This window comes from Podarcis cretensis (genome assembly GCF_951804945.1).
Source record: "Podarcis cretensis genome assembly, chromosome: 17".
NCBI classification, from domain to species: Eukaryota; Metazoa; Chordata; class Lepidosauria; order Squamata; family Lacertidae; genus Podarcis; species Podarcis cretensis.
In genome coordinates this window covers 15,777,669-15,793,399 of record NC_137187.1, presented here as the reverse complement: position 1 = coordinate 15,793,399, position 15,731 = coordinate 15,777,669, and the positions used below count along the sequence as shown (strand labels likewise).

General features: G+C 46.0%; 1 protein-coding gene across 4 annotated transcripts in view; it reads right to left on the bottom strand.

Moving 5' to 3' along the window:
* The window catches only part of PALM2AKAP2 (PALM2 and AKAP2 fusion), a 222,086-nt gene that overhangs the window by 153,141 nt on the left and 53,214 nt on the right, over nt 1–15,731 (bottom strand). The window lies entirely within an intron of this gene.

The window sequence follows — 15,731 nt, the reverse complement described above, 5'->3', positions numbered from 1 at the left end:
CATGGCCCCCCTGGTCCCCCCATGCTACACCACTGCTTCCGTCCCTACTCTCCACTTCCACTTCACTGTTGATCATTTTATGAACCTGTATCATGCCCTGCCCCTCCCCAAGGTCTCAATATATCACTCCTTACAATACCAAATTGTGTGCATGCAGTTGTGAGGGTAGGGAGTACAACAGAAATGCTTTTAAATCTGCCCACAGTTGGTTTTCATTTGGAGAGTTTTACAGTTTCCACGAGAGACCTTAAAAGTCATACGTACTTCTCCCATTTATAGATATATTTATACAGCTGTTTAAACGCCAGCGTAATTTACAATGAAGCCAGGACAGTAAAATAGTTACTAAAGTGACTTTCTTTAAGCCAAATACATGTCTCAGAAAGAAACACCATTGTACAAACAATTTGAATATAGATCAAAGGCATTTAAAATTAATGGTCCAAAATAAGTTGATCCAAAGAAATGTAATGCCGGTATTTTGTTTTTTAAACAGCACATCTGTGAGAATAGGCACATGCGCGCACATGCACACGCACACTCAGAAATTAAAAAGAAATTCCAGAATGCTTTTATAATAGTCATAACTTGGAACTGAGCCATGTTTAAAACCACTGCATACGTATGGCTAAACATCACAGGAAATGCAAGACTAGCATTTCAGCTACTTCAATATTTGATCTGGTGACAGTGGCGAAATTGGCTGTTGCAAAGGAAAACTGGAATGTGTGCTGAATCAGGGATCTAAGGGGGTGGAGAAACCCAGCGGCGTAGCGTGGGTTGTCAGCACCCGGGGCAAGGCAAGTAATTTGCGCCCCCTAACCCGGGGCAAGGCAAGTAATTTGCGCCCCTAACCCCTAACCTGCCAGCTTCTTCTTGCTGCTGCCTGGGCTGGGGTATTTACGGTAAGGTAGCCATGGCGGCGGTGGCGGGTCCGTGTCAGGTGATCTGAGGCGAGTTGCCGCTGGCGCTGCCGCCCAAACGATGCCACTTGCCCGGAGGAGGAGGAGGGCAGAGAGACGAGGAAAATGCAACATGGCCCAGCAGCTGCAGCAGCGGCGGCGGCGGCGGGGCTGTGAGAAGGGGCTGCCTGGCGCGCCCTCCGCGGCCCTGATGCGCAGGGACCGCGGCGAGCGCTGAGAGCCGCTGCCTGCTGGACGCCTTCAGCCCAGACACGCGCACAGCTCGTCGGTTCCGCGAGACAAGGGGCTCTGCTACAGCCTGTGCCCGAGGCTCTTCGGCGACTCCGGAGGCGGCAAGCGCACGCCCCCCAGATGTTGCGCCCGGTGCGGCCGGCCCCCCCTGCACCCCCCACGCTACGCCACTGGAGAAACCGAAGAATTGGGGGGGGGGAGGGGGCATTGAGAGAGATACATATTCTCAGTTTTGCCAGGCTGACTTTCACATCAGATTTAGCTTCCATGGTGTTTGGTCTCCAGTGTTTGGAAGAAACAAACACAATCAAACTGAAAGGAGAAAGGTGCTTGAGGTGGCTATTTGTGGGATATGGTAGTTAAGCATTTGGAGAAAGCTGGCTGCCAGTGGATGACAGTTCAAAATTTCAGTGCAGCGTTCAAAATCCACCAGCTGCATTTTACACCTGGCTATTGGCCACTTGGTGGCGCTGTGGGTTAAACCACAGAGCCTAGGACTTGCCGATCAGAAGGTCGGCGGTTCGAATCCCCGTGACGGGGTGAGCTCCCGTTGCTCGGTCCCGCTCCTGCCAACCTAGCAGTTTGAAAGCACGTCAAAGTGCAAGTAGATAAATAGGTACCACTCTGGCGGGAAGGTAAATGGCATTCTGTGCGCTGCTCTGGTTCGCCAGAAGCGGCTTAGTCATGCTGGCCACATGACCCGGAAGCTGTACGCTGGCTCCCTCGGCCAATAAAGCAAGATGAGCGCCACAACCCCAGAATCGGTCACGACTGGACCTAATGGTCAGGGGTCCCTTTACCTTTACCTTTATTGGCCACTTGCAACAAAGTGAAGATGCAGACACTAGGATTGTGCCTGACATCTCTACCATCTGGAGGTGCATGCCTGGGGATCCTTGGATCTTGCCTGTTTTCACACACTAACAACACATCCTTAATAATTCTATCCATGATATTTCATCTGCACCATCAGATTGAATTTCAGGAACCAAAAAGTCATATTGAAAAATACGACTTTCGAGCTGACTGGCAAAACAAATTTCCCTATGGGCTTGCTTCGCAAGACGAAATGTCTTGCGAGTTCCTGCAGGTTTCCCCCCCTTTCCCCCCCTTTTCCTAAGCAGCTAAGCCACTTATCAGCTGATCCGCTAAAAGCCGCTAAACCGCTAATAGCGCTAATCCGCTAAGCTGTCAATGGGCTTGCTTCGCAAGACGAAAAAACCGCTATACGAAGAGCCTCACGGAACGGATTAATTTCGTCTTGCGAGGCACCACTGTATATGAGTTTCAAACGCTGCTCCAGTGTAATTGGAATTAGAAGGAGAGCCTTGGAAAAGCTATTCCTTGTTTGGAAGTAGCAACTGTCAGTCAGAAAACTATCTCCTCATTGTTGTCATTGTGTAGAGACCTCAGAGAAATGGAACAGTTGTAAAGAGAGACAGAGGTTTCATCTTCACTTCTTTAAGCAGTACCATGCAGCCTTAGACAGTCATGGGTCCCCCCAAAGAATCCTGGGATTTGTTGAGGGTTTGTTAACTTATATGCAGAATTCATCATGCAAAAGGCTGGGCTGGATGAATCCCAAGCCAGAATTAAGATTGCCGGAAGAAATATCAACAACCTCAGATATGCAGATGACACAACCTTGATGGCAGAAAGTGAGGAGGAATTAAAGAAACTTTTAATGAGGGTGAAAGAGGAGAGCGCAAAATATAGTCTGAAGCTCAACATCAAAAAAACTAAGATCCACTGGGCCGATCACCTCCTGGCAAATAGAAGGCGAAGAAATGGAGGCAGTGAGAGATTTTACTTTCTTGGGCTCCATGATCACTGCAGATGGTGACAGCAGCCACGAAATTAAAAGACGCCTGCTCCTTGGAAGAAAGGCGATGGCAAACCTAGACAGCATCTTAAAAAGCAGAGATATCACCTTGCCAACAAAGGTCCGTATAGTAAAAGCCATGGTTTTCCCAGTAGTGATGTATGGAAGTGAGAGCTGGACCATAAAGAAGGCTGATCGCCAAAGAATTGATGCTTTTGAACTATGGTGCTGGAGGAGACTCTTGAGAGTCCCATGGACTGCAAGAAGATCATACCTATCCATTCATAAGGAAATCAGCCCCGAGTGCTCATTGGAAGGACAGATCCTGAAGCTGAGGCTCCAATACTTTGGCCACCTCATGAGAAGAGAAGACTCCCTGGAAAAGACTCTGATGTTGAGAAAGATGGAGGGCACAAGGAGAAGGGGACAACAGAGGACGAGATGGTTGGACAGTGTTCTTGAAGCTACCAGCATGAGTTTGACCAAACTGTGGGAGGCAGTGGAAGACAGGAGTGTGTGGCGTGCTCTGGTCCAAGGGGTCACGAAGAGTCAGACACGACTAAACAACAACAACAAAGGGTGCTGAGAATTGTTAGCAGACTTCTGTTTCCCCCATAGAGCTACGGTCTCCAGAGTTCTCTGAGAAGAGAGGTTGACTGTTAAATCACTCTGAGATTCTGTGACAAACTGTTGGCATTTAATTTACAGCTTGCCAGCCAAAGCTGATCCAATTGCTCATCTGGGCATATTTTACAGATTACTTCATCCTAAATACTGAATGTCAACAGCTCCTTCAATACAGTGAGGCATTCTCATTTCTGCAGTGGGCATCAAACTGGAGGACTGCAGGCACTGAGAGCACATTCGGACACTGGAGGATCTGGTAATCTAACCATGGAAGGAGACAGACCTGGCTGGAATTATTAGGGCTTACATTGGACTAAAGCCCACTGAACTCAACAGGATTTGCTTCTGATTGCACTGCAAGATATAAGGACTTACCAATTCATAAAGGAGGTTATTTCTAAGCAGGGCTGGATGATATCTGGTTTTCAACATTGTGATATATCACCAGCTAAACATCGCTATACATTGATATATCACGATGTCTGAAATAAGGATGGGGTTATGTAGAAGCTTTGTGATTTTTTCATTTTGCACTTGCGCGTGCATGCGCGCAGCGCGCGCGCACACACACACACACACACACACACCATGATTCATGACATATTACCAGGTCAACAATTATGAAACTGGTATCAAGATATGGACTTCAAACCAGTTCTGGACGATATACCAAGGAATATATCTACAAGGAATCTTGGGGCACTGTAAAGACTAGCCGAGTTCCCAAAGATAGCTTTATGAGATACATGCAGCTAGCTAATACACATATATACACACAGCTAATACATAACAAGCTGCATCTCTTGTATGTCAGTTTGCAATATATTCAAAGCATAAATATAAATACAAGTGAATATTCACAACAGCTATGATGGGTTCAAGTTGGACTTTTGGGTGTAAGACTGTGTACTGATGGCTGTGCCCCTCCCTGCCAAGCTGATTCCTGTGCTTCAGCAGCAGAGGAGGCTGCATGCAAGAAACAACAGCCAGTGTTTTATGTGCAACAGCGAACATGCAGCCTGGCAGACAGAGTTAATTAGTGCCTTCTGAATGACCTTCAGGGTGTGCTAGGAAAGAGTTTCATACTCGGGAGAAAAGGAACAGAAAAACAAGGGGACAGAACAAGTGGCGGGCGATGCTGTGTTACTATGCACCCAGCAGCCAAACATTGAGCCTCTCCTCATCACAATCTTGTTGGATACACCTGTGCCTCCTTCTCTACCCCAAAACTGCAGATGATGCTTTGTTCAGGTGTGGTCAAATAATCTTGGTTAGACAACCTCTACAGCCCCTTGCCACCTCAGGCAGTACTGTTTGCAGACCATCCTGAATACTTCTTCCACTTAGATCTTTGCTCACATCTAGTTATGGGCGAGATCTGGTTTTCAATATCATAATATATATCATCAGCTAAATGCTGCAATATAGAGGGGCGCCAACTTGGCCCCATGACCGTGGGTGCCCAGGGCTGTGGGTGCCATGCAGCATGCATGGCCCCAGCACTGAAATTTGTGGGTGCCTGGCCCCTTAATGGGAGCTATGTAGAGACATTGTCTGGCTTCACAGTTCCCCCCCATTATGATTTTTGTGTAACACCCAGCCACCGTGATTTGAGTATATTGCCAGATCAAAAATTGTGAAACTGATACCATGATATGGACTTCAAACCAGTTTTGGACAATATATTGACAGGTCAAAAATGAAACTGATATCACAATATGGACGTCAAAACAGTTTTGAATGATATATCAATATATCGTCCAGCCCTAGTCACATCCACACCATACATTTAGAGTACTCTTATACCACCTTAACAGAATCCTGGGAACTGAAGCTTGAATTTTAGAACATTATTATTATTATCATTATTATTTAAATTTGTATACCGCCCTTCATCCGTAGATCCCAGGGAGGCTCACAGCACAATAATAGAAGATAGAAAACACATAATACACAATAAAAACAAAAAACTGATAACACCCCCTAACACATTTAAAAGGGTATCAGATGTTAATAAGCCAAAGGCCTAGTTGAAGAGGAATGTTTTTGCCTGGCACCTAAAGGTGCATAATGAAGGTGCCAGACACAGGTAAGAAGAAGAAAAGGAGGAGGCGGAGTTTGGATTTGATATCCTGCTTTATCACTACCCTAAGGAGTCTCAAGAAAAGGAGAAGAAGAAAAGGAGGAGGAGGAGTTTGGATTTGATATCCTGCTTTATCACTACCCTAAGGAGTCTCAAATGGGACGCAGGTGGCGCTGTGGGTTAAAGCCTCAGCGCCTAGGACTTGCCGATCGAAAGGTCGGCGGTTCAAATCCCTGCGGCGGGGTGCGCTCCCGCTGCTCGGTCCCAGTGCCTGCCAACCTAGCAGTTCGAAAGCACCCCCGGGTGCAAGTAGATAAATAGGGACCGCTTACCAGCGGGAAGGTAAACGGCGTTTCCGTGTGCGGCTCTGGCTCGCCAGATGCAGCTTTGTCACGCTGGCCACGTGACCCGGAAGTGTCTCTGGACAGCGCTGGCCCCTGGCCTCTTAAGTGAGATGGGCGCACAACCCCAGAGTCTGTCAAGACTGGCCCGTATGGGCAGGGGTACCTTTACCTTTACTTTAAGGAGTCTCAAAGCGGCTAACATTCTCCTTTCCCTTCCTCCCCCACAACAAACACTCTGTGAGGTGAGTGGGGCTGAGAGACTTCAAAGAAGTGTGACTAGTGCAAGGTCACCCCGTAGCTGCATGTGGAGAAGCGGGGAAGCGGGGAAGCAAACCCGGTTCACCAGATTATGAGTCCACCACTCTTAACCACTACACCACACCGGCTCTGCTGTGCAGTGGCTCATCTACTGTAGTCTACCATCCTGTTCTTGTAGAGATGAGCAGAAGCAATGCACTCTGCTCCAGAAAGTCTGGAGTGGATTGCATCATTCAGTATGGATTCCAGGGACCTGCAGACACCTGCACATGCCCAGGGGCATTTAGCACGCTGAAGCATGGGTAGGAACAAACACCACCTGTTTAGCCTTCTGGGAGTATAGCCTAGAACAACCCTTGCAAAGTCTTCTCCTATGCACTGATGTCTCTGCAAAGAGTGTTCTTCTTGGCTACTTGGAGGTCTCTAAATATGGGCTAGGAGCATACACATGGCAGGGGAGCTTGAATTCCACTTAGGGCAGGACTCTGGCCCATCTTTAATATGAAATCTCACAGATTAACAGGTGTCGCCTGAAGAATTTTACAGAAACTGCAAAATACAGAAACAGGACGAGGGGAGGGGGGGAAGCGAGCAAAGTCCAGCGTATCACAGCTGGGCAGGAATGATCTCCACTGTGTAGCCATAGAAACTGATCCATTATGGAGGATGTGCTCTTTCCATAGGGGAGAAACAGATATACAGCAGTCTTTTAATTTTACACCAGGGATGGACATGCCCTCTGTCTGTGTATATTTCCTGGCTTTGGATTTTTGCACTGCCTCAATAATGCAATCCTTTACCCTGTTTAAGGATGATGAGGTTCATGCTAACTAATGGCGAAGGTATCATTTTGCTAATACTGTACAAGCTAAGCAACGAAAGCCAATAGGCTTTGCTTTTGAGTGCTTACAACAGCATTAAGGCAAGCAACAAACTACGAGGGGAGCACTGTTATCTCTACTCCTAATTTCTCTTGCTTTGATATATAGCAGACCATATGTAATGCTGGTTAAGCCATACTTGGAAGAACTAAAATGTGCTTAAAGAAAGACCTGCTTAATTACAGAACTAAATCCTGTAACATTCCCAAGCAGATAAAGTGAAAATTCAGTATTAATCACATCCTTGTTTATTGATATATGCTTTCCTATATAAAACGAGGGACGCGGGTGGCGCTGTGGGTTAAACCACAAATCCGAAGGTCAGCAGTTTGAATCCCCGCGACGGGGTGAGCTCCCGTTGCTCGGTCCCTGCTCCTGCCAACTTAGCAGTTCAAAAGCACATCAAAGTGCAAGTAGATAAATAGGTACTGCTCTGGCGGGAAGGTAAATGGCATTTCCATGCGCTGCTCTGGTTTTGCTAGAAGCGGCTTAGTCATGCTGGCCACATAACCCGGAAGCTGTACGCCAGCTTCCTCGGCCAATAAAGCGAGATGAGTGCCGCAACCCCAGAGTCAGCCACAACTGCACCTAATGGTCAGGGGTCCCTTTACCTTTTGTTGTTGTTGTTTAGTCGTTTAGTCGTGTCCGACTCTTCGTGACCCCATGGACCAGAGAACGCCAGGCACTCCTGTCCTCCACTGCCCCCCGCGGCTTGGTCAGACTCATGCTGGTAACCTCGAAAACACTATCCAACCATCTCATCCTCTGTCGCCCCCTTCTCCTTGTGCCCTCCATCTTTCCCTTTCCCTTTACCTTTATACAATACAACAATAGTTAGGAATGATTAACATTTGTAACACATTTAAAACACCCCTCGTCTCCCAAGAATCCTGGAAACTGTAGTTTACCCTTACAGAACCATAATTCTCAGCATCCATAATATACTACAGTTCCCAGAATTCTGCATAAAGTTACAGCATACACACAGCCTGCTACACAGCCGTCAAAGCATAAAAGGAGGTTATGAAAACATGCAATTGTCACATATTTAATTCCTAGGTCTAACAATGCTATTTGGGTGGCTGGAGTGGTTGGTATGTTGATCTGCGTGATAATCCTCAAGCACATCTTTACAAGCTGCCACACCTGGAATGCAATATCCACTCTAATTTTAGAAGAATATTTTGCAAAGCAGCTGCAACAAGCCAATACCAGAGTTGTCCCACTGAGCCTCCTAAAGCTTTGCTGAGCTGACGGGCTCCGGGGCGAGAAGCCAGAGAACTCAGTTTACCCATTTACATGCCATTCCAAAACCACTCTGTGGCAGCCTGCCCATCATTGATCTTATGGTAAGAGGGCAGTTAAACCAGCTATTCACAACATACTCCAATCCCCACCTCACGTACTGCTAGAGACACTGGCAAGCTTTTAGTAGCATATCAGATACCATTCACAGCTTCAGAGAGTGTCAGCTCGTATCTGTTACACTCAGATTCCAGCTCCGCTTCCAATATACTTTGAGCCAAGAGGTCTCAGCACAAAACCAGTAAAATAGCCTTCTAATTTTGGAAGAGAACACAAGAGCATGTGTGTGACAAGTTTTCACATCCACGGCACCACAAATACAGATTCTCACAATATTCTCACTGTTGTCCCTGGTAAGCAGTGAGGACAATGAATTCCAGGGCTTTTTTGTGATGGAAAAGACCCTGATGTTGGGAAAGATTGAGGGCACAAGGAGAAGGGGACGACAGAGGACGAGATGGTTGGATAGTGTTCTCGAAGCTACCAGCATGAGTTTGACCAAACTGCGGGAGGCAGTGGAAGACAGAAGTGCCTGGTGTGCTCTGGTCCATGGGGTCACGAAGAGTTGGACACGACTGAACGACTAAACAACAACAACAATTCAGTAGTATTTGCTTCATGGATAATATGTTAAGATTGCAAAGGAGTAAGCCTCACTAAAACACAGAAGTGCCCCTTCATGTGCTGTCACACATGTGAACGGGCAATGCAAGGGCTGTTACTCCTTTTCCAACCCTGCCATCCACACATTTGCTGTGATTATGGATGTAAACTGATGTCTTTTTCTGTGGTTTTCTGTGGCAGCAAGTGGCTTTCTCCCATCCCATTCTGGATGCTGCGTTCAGGCTACACCTCTTATTGCTCCACTGTTTGTAACTATATATACCAATGTTAAAGGTAAAGGTAAAGGTACCCCTGCCCGTACGGGCCAGTCTTGACAGACTCTGGGGTTGTGCGCCCATCTCACTTAAGAGGCCAGGGGCCAGCGCTGTCCGGAGACACTTCCGGGTCACGTGGCCAGCGTGACATCGCTGCTCTGGCCAGAGCCAGAGCCAGAGCCAGAGCCGCACACGGAAACGCCGTTTACCTTCCCGCTGGTAAGCGGTCCCTATTTATCTACTTGCACCCGGAGGTGCTTTCGAACTGCTAGGTTGGCAGGTGCTGGGACCGAGCAGCGGGAGCGCACCCCGCCGCAGGGATTCGAACCGCCGACCTTTCGATCGGCAAGCCCTAGGCGCTGAGGCTTTAACCCACAGCGCCACCTTTGTTTAAATAAGCACATACCTACTGTGAAATTTATGGCATTGTTGAGCCACTAGGTGGCACATGTTTCTCTTTGTCTAAAAACAAGACCAAGACCAAAATCATAGAGAAGTCTCTCTAAGCGTGATTGCTTCTTTCCACATTTTCCTTTTCCTTAACAGTACAGTCTTTAACCATGTTTACTCAGATATTAATTCCATGGAGTACAATGGGAGTTACTCCTGTGTAGATGTATATTTGGAACTTTACCTAACAATCCAACGCACACTAGGATTTCTCAGCAGGACTGGAAGATATTAAAAGGGATTATTACTGTCAGAAAGTTCTTCTTAATGTTTAATCTCCTTTCTTGTAACATTGGTTCAAGTCCTACGCTCCAGAGCAGGGGAAAACAAGCTCCCTCCCTCTTCCATGTGACAATGCTTGAGATATTTGAAGATGGTTATCATATCTCCTCTCTGTCTTGTCTTTTCAAGGCTAAACAGCTCCTTGAACCGTTCCTCATAAGGCTTGGTTTCCAGACCCTCCTCCTCCTCCTCCTCCTCCTCCTCCTCCATCATCATCATATTCAACAGCATATGGGGATGAGTGATTTTATCGCCGAAGTTCCCACCACAGCAGGTCTCTGTTTCCCCACAATTTTAACTTCCAGCTGCTTAACTAGACATGGTCCCAGGCTGCAATGTCAACCCACTGGGATTTGACCACTTTGGGTAAGAAATGTGTTCAAATGGACACATGTCCAAGTACTTCACTTAACAAATATTTCCAGTGACAAAGCCAGTTGCGTTTGGCCTACTGCTCTGTTGAACGCAGCAGCAGTGAAACAAATTCACCACCATAAGAAGTGGCAGCAACTGAATAATGGAAACAATGAGATCACAGAGAGAGTGTGGATTTCCCTTGCTTGGCTATGAATGAAGCTGATTGTATTCTGTAGGTCCTCTCTGCCTGCCCGCCCCAGATGGGTTTCCTTTTTTATTTTTTTGCACTATGCACACTCAGGGAGAATGAGCCCCTGCCCCTGCTTTTCATAGCATGGGGTCAGGTTAGTTTGAGAAAAGTACCAAATAAGGGCTCATTCACCCCAACAGTGGGATGCTATGGCCAACCTGATGCCTTGTTAGGAACCTGAGCTCAGCAATAACCCCATGATCCAGGCATGTATTTCTTAGACTTCTGTACTCCAAATTTTAAGAATCCAAAGTTCACCTGGCTGACGTAGGCAGGTCACTCGCTCTCAGCCTAAACTATCTACAGTGGCACCTCAGGTTAAGTACTTAATTCATTCCGGAGGTCCGTTCTTAACCTGAAACTGTTCTTAACCTGAAGCACCACTTTAGCTAATGGGGCCTCCTGCTGCCGCCGCACCGCCAGAGCATGATTTCTGTTCTCATCCTGAAGCAAAGTTCTTAACCCGAGGTAATATTTCTGGGTTAGCGGAGTCTGTAACCTGAAGTGTATGTAACCCGAGGTACCACTGTATCAGGAAGCAGGCCAAACAAACACACCGGTCATCTGTATACACTAAAACATGCTATAGGAATAATTAATAGGACAATGAAATAATTTGGAATAAATTATCTTCTATATTTACCTTAAAGTATTATTATTATTTTTTGGGGGGTGGTGGTGTTTATGACTGCAGGCAGAGAAACAGAGGACCTTTCCACAAATTACAGAAGGGTATGGTGCTAGTAGCTGGGGGAAGCCCAAGCAGGGAAATACATTTGTATTTAATATCTTTGCCTCCTGAATAACATGTGGGGTGGGGCATTCCAAAGAACAGGTGCCACCACAGAGAAGGCCTGCTTCCGTACTTCCATAGGGCAGGGGTTGCCAATCTTTTTGGATCAATGGGCACATTTACATACCAGAGGAACTGCCACGGGCCTCTTACACACTGCAACTAATCACACACTGAATTTTACTGGCTACAATAGAATTGCTCCTTTCATGCCTAATTTGGGGAGGGAGGAGGAGCCTTGTAGGCACCAGCGAAGACCCCACTCAACATCCAAAAAACCAAAGTGCTGCATCAACATGTACAAAATAACCCCTCTGCAGCACCACAAATCTAACTCAGTGGTGTAACACTGGAAAATGTCAATCACTTCTCCTACCTAGGCACTTATCTTTCCACAAGGGCCAACACTGATGCCGAAATCCAGCATTGCCTGAGCTCTGCGAGTTCGGCTGTCTCCCAATTGAAGTGCAGAGTGTTTGAGGACTGGGACATTCACAGGGAAACCAAAATGCTTGTTTACAAAGCTACAGTAGTACCTCGGGTTACATATGCTTCAGGTTACAGACTCCGCTAACCCAGAAATATTACCTTGGGTTAAGAACTTTGCTTCAGGATGAGAACAGAAATCGTGCTCCGGCAGCGCGGCAGCAGCAGGAGGCCCCATTAGCTAAAGTGGTGCTTCAGGTTAAGAACAGTTTCAGGTTAAGAATGGACCTCCGGAACGAATTAAGTACTTAACCTGAGGTACCACTGTATTGTACTACCAACTTTACTATATGCTTGTGAAACATGGACCACTTATAAACACCATCTCCAACTCCTCAAAAGATTCCATCAACGGTGTCTCTGAAAATTTTTACACATCACTTGGGAAGACAGGCGAACTAATATCCGTGTACTGGAAGAAGCAAAGACCACCAGTGTTGAAGCAATGATTCTTCAACATCAACTTCGTTGGACTGGTCATGTTGTGCGGATGCCTGATGATCATCTTCCAAAGCAACCAGTCTATACCAAACTTAAAAATGGGAAGCGTAATGCTGGTGGTCAACAAAAGAGGTTTAAAGACTGTCTCAAGGCAAATCTAAAAAAAATGTAGTATAAATGCTGACAACTGGGAAGCACTGGCTGGCGAGTGCTCCAGTTGGAGAACAGCCTTTACCAAAGGTGTCATGGGCTTTGAAGACACTCAAACTCAGGATGCAAGGGAGAAACATGCTAAGAGGAAGGTACGCTTGGCAAATCCACACTGTGATCAACTCCCGCTCAGAAACCAATGTCCCCACTGTGGAAGGACATGTGGATCCAGAACTGGCCTCCACATTCACTTACGGACTCATTGTTAAAACCGTGTTTATGGAAGACAATCTTAGTCGGCTACGAGTGATCGTCACAATGACAATCCTTGGTATAGGGGAAGGCTGTCCTTGAAAATGTCAATTGAAACATGAAATGGGAAGAAGAAGAAGAAGGGAGAGCCCTGGTGTTTTTCGGTCTTAGTTTGAAATGGTTGAAAACCGTGATGTATTTATTTTCTCGGTGAAAGAGATGAGGCTGGGAACAAATAGGGCAGAATAATGTGGAATGGAAAATGAGAGAACGAAGACTAATAAATTCTTAAGCACGGCACATTGGCTATTTGACAAGTGCTGCTTGTATTAGCAGTGGCTTTTTTCATCCCACATGTCTACAATCCGAATGCATAACAAATACGAAAATGATTGTCAAACGTCAGAAGCTACTTCCATATTGGGTGATTTATTTGATCTAATTGCATATATTATGATAAAAGCCGCAAAGCAATTTTCGAAATATAGGGCTACCATATGTCTTGGATTTCCATTGGAATTTGTCTTGGTGGAATTTCTTGGAAAAGCCAGGTGTATGGCAACCTTAAAAAATTTCATGGAGATTTTGCAAAACAGAAGAAGAAAAAGAAGAAGAAGAAGAAGAAAGCTCAACAACTATGTCCCCCTCCCCTCCCCGCCCCCAAATCTCAACAGCTTGGCCAAAAGAAAATCTCAACAACTTTTGTATCCAGATGATCACTTTTTGAAATATGGCAACCCTAAATACAGCAAGGGACGCAGGTGGCGCTGTGGGTTAAAGCCTCAGCGCCTAGGGCTTGCTGATTGAAAGGTCGGCGGTTCGAATCCCTGCGGCGGGGTGCGCTCCTGCTGCTCGGTCCCAGCGCCTGCCAACCTAGCAGTTCGAAAGCACCTCCGGGTGCAAGTAGATAAATAGGGACCGCCTACCAGCGGGAAGGTAAACGGCGTTTCCGTGTGCGGCTCTGGCTCGCCAGAGCAGCGATGTCACGCTGGCCACGTGACCCGGAAGTGTCTCCGGACAGCGCTGGCCCCTGGCCTCTTAAGTGAGATGGGCGCACAACCCCAGAGTCTGTCAAGACTGGCCCGTACGGGCAGGGGTACCTTTACCTTTACCTTTAAATACAGCAAAATATGGTAAAAACACATTAATCCAATACGCAATAGCAGCAACTGTAAAACAAAACAAACAACCCCCCCCACACACACAGTTACTCAATCCAGGTTTTAGTGTAACAACAATGTCATTAAAGCTGCCTGCATGCCCAGGGGAGCAGAAAAACTTTACCTGGCGCCAAAATGACAGTCAAGTTGGCACCAGGCATGCCTCCCTAAGGACAGCATTCCAAAGACAGGCGCTATTCTTTAATCACCACACCCTGTGCTTCTTTTTGAGATGGTAGACAAAACAGGGGACATTAATTGTGCAACAAAGCAAATAACAAAGTATCAGATTGAGAGCATAATAGAGAAAATAATGAAAGTGCAACTAGATTTAGAACTTGCTTTGTTTTTCATTGACTAACACAACAAAATATACAGCAAAGAGAATCAATATTTCATATAACTGTAGCCACAAGAATATGCTACACACGGTACTGTGAAAAGATTCAGTTCCCAGTATTAATAGAACAAGAAGCAAACATATATGAGCACACCACAGAAATGACCAAGCTTACAAGAGTAAAGAGAAACAGTAAAAGAAAGAAGGGAGAAACTTGATAGATTTGCACAACCTTGGAGTTTATTCATTCATTATTGGGACAGTAGATACATTCATCACATGATCATTTGACATGCTGCTTTAGATTAGATCAAAATGTTTTCTACAACAGTGCAATTGCAAAGTGGTATAAGTTTTATGTATTTTTTTAATCAAGATCTTATATAATACGAAGTTGGGCATTGTATAAAATCATATAAATATATGGATTAAAAATGAAGTAATGAATATATGAAAATGAGTCTCTTCTGCTTTCTCTCCTACTTTCCTGACATGCAAAGAGCATTCTTAACACCCCTTGTGAAACTGCCCACTATTAAATAGTGAGATGGGGTAAGAGTTCAAAAGGAGGGAGCTTGAAAGAAAACCTCCTACCCCTCAAATATGGCAGATCCTACTCAGCACGAGCAAAGCCCCTTTTGAGCTTGCTCTGACTCACATTGGCACTCATTCCTAACCTCTACCATGTTTAGATCAGAGATTGTTTGGCTTGATTTAAAGCTTCATGATTCCAGATCGCAAGTGATGGGAGGCCTGTTTAGGTTGGTTTAATCTGAATATTGGGACGCAGGTGGCGCTGTGGGTTAAACCACAGAGCCTAGGACTTGCCGATCAGAAGGTCGGTGGTTTGAATCCCTGCGACGGAGTGAGCTCCCGTTGCTCGGTCCCAGCTCCTGCCCACCTAGCAGTTCGAAAGCACATCAAAGTGCAAGTAGATAAATAGGTACTGCTCTGGTGGGAAGGTAAACAGCATTTCCGTGCACTGCTCTGGTTCGCCAGAAGCGGCTTAGTCCTGCTGGCCACATGACCCGGAAGCTGTACGCTGGCTCCCTCGGCCAATAAAGCGAGATGAGCGCCGCAACCACAGAGTCGGTCACGACTCGACCTAATGGTCAGGGGTCCCTTTACCTTTAATCTGAATATTGCTGACCTCTTGAATCAGTTTGAAAGTACACTTCTAGTTACATGGGCTGACTTTTCTGCCATCCTCTCCTTCCTACCACATACGAATTGATTTAGATTATTATACATCAACATTTCTTTTTTAAAAAATGAGCAGCAACAAAATTTTGAAAAGCAGCAACAACAAATGCACATGAAGTGAAATAAAAACTTCACTGAACACAAACCACCAGAACTTTAAAGCACCAAGGAAGATGAACAACAACAACAACAACACAGCAGTATTACCAATCACC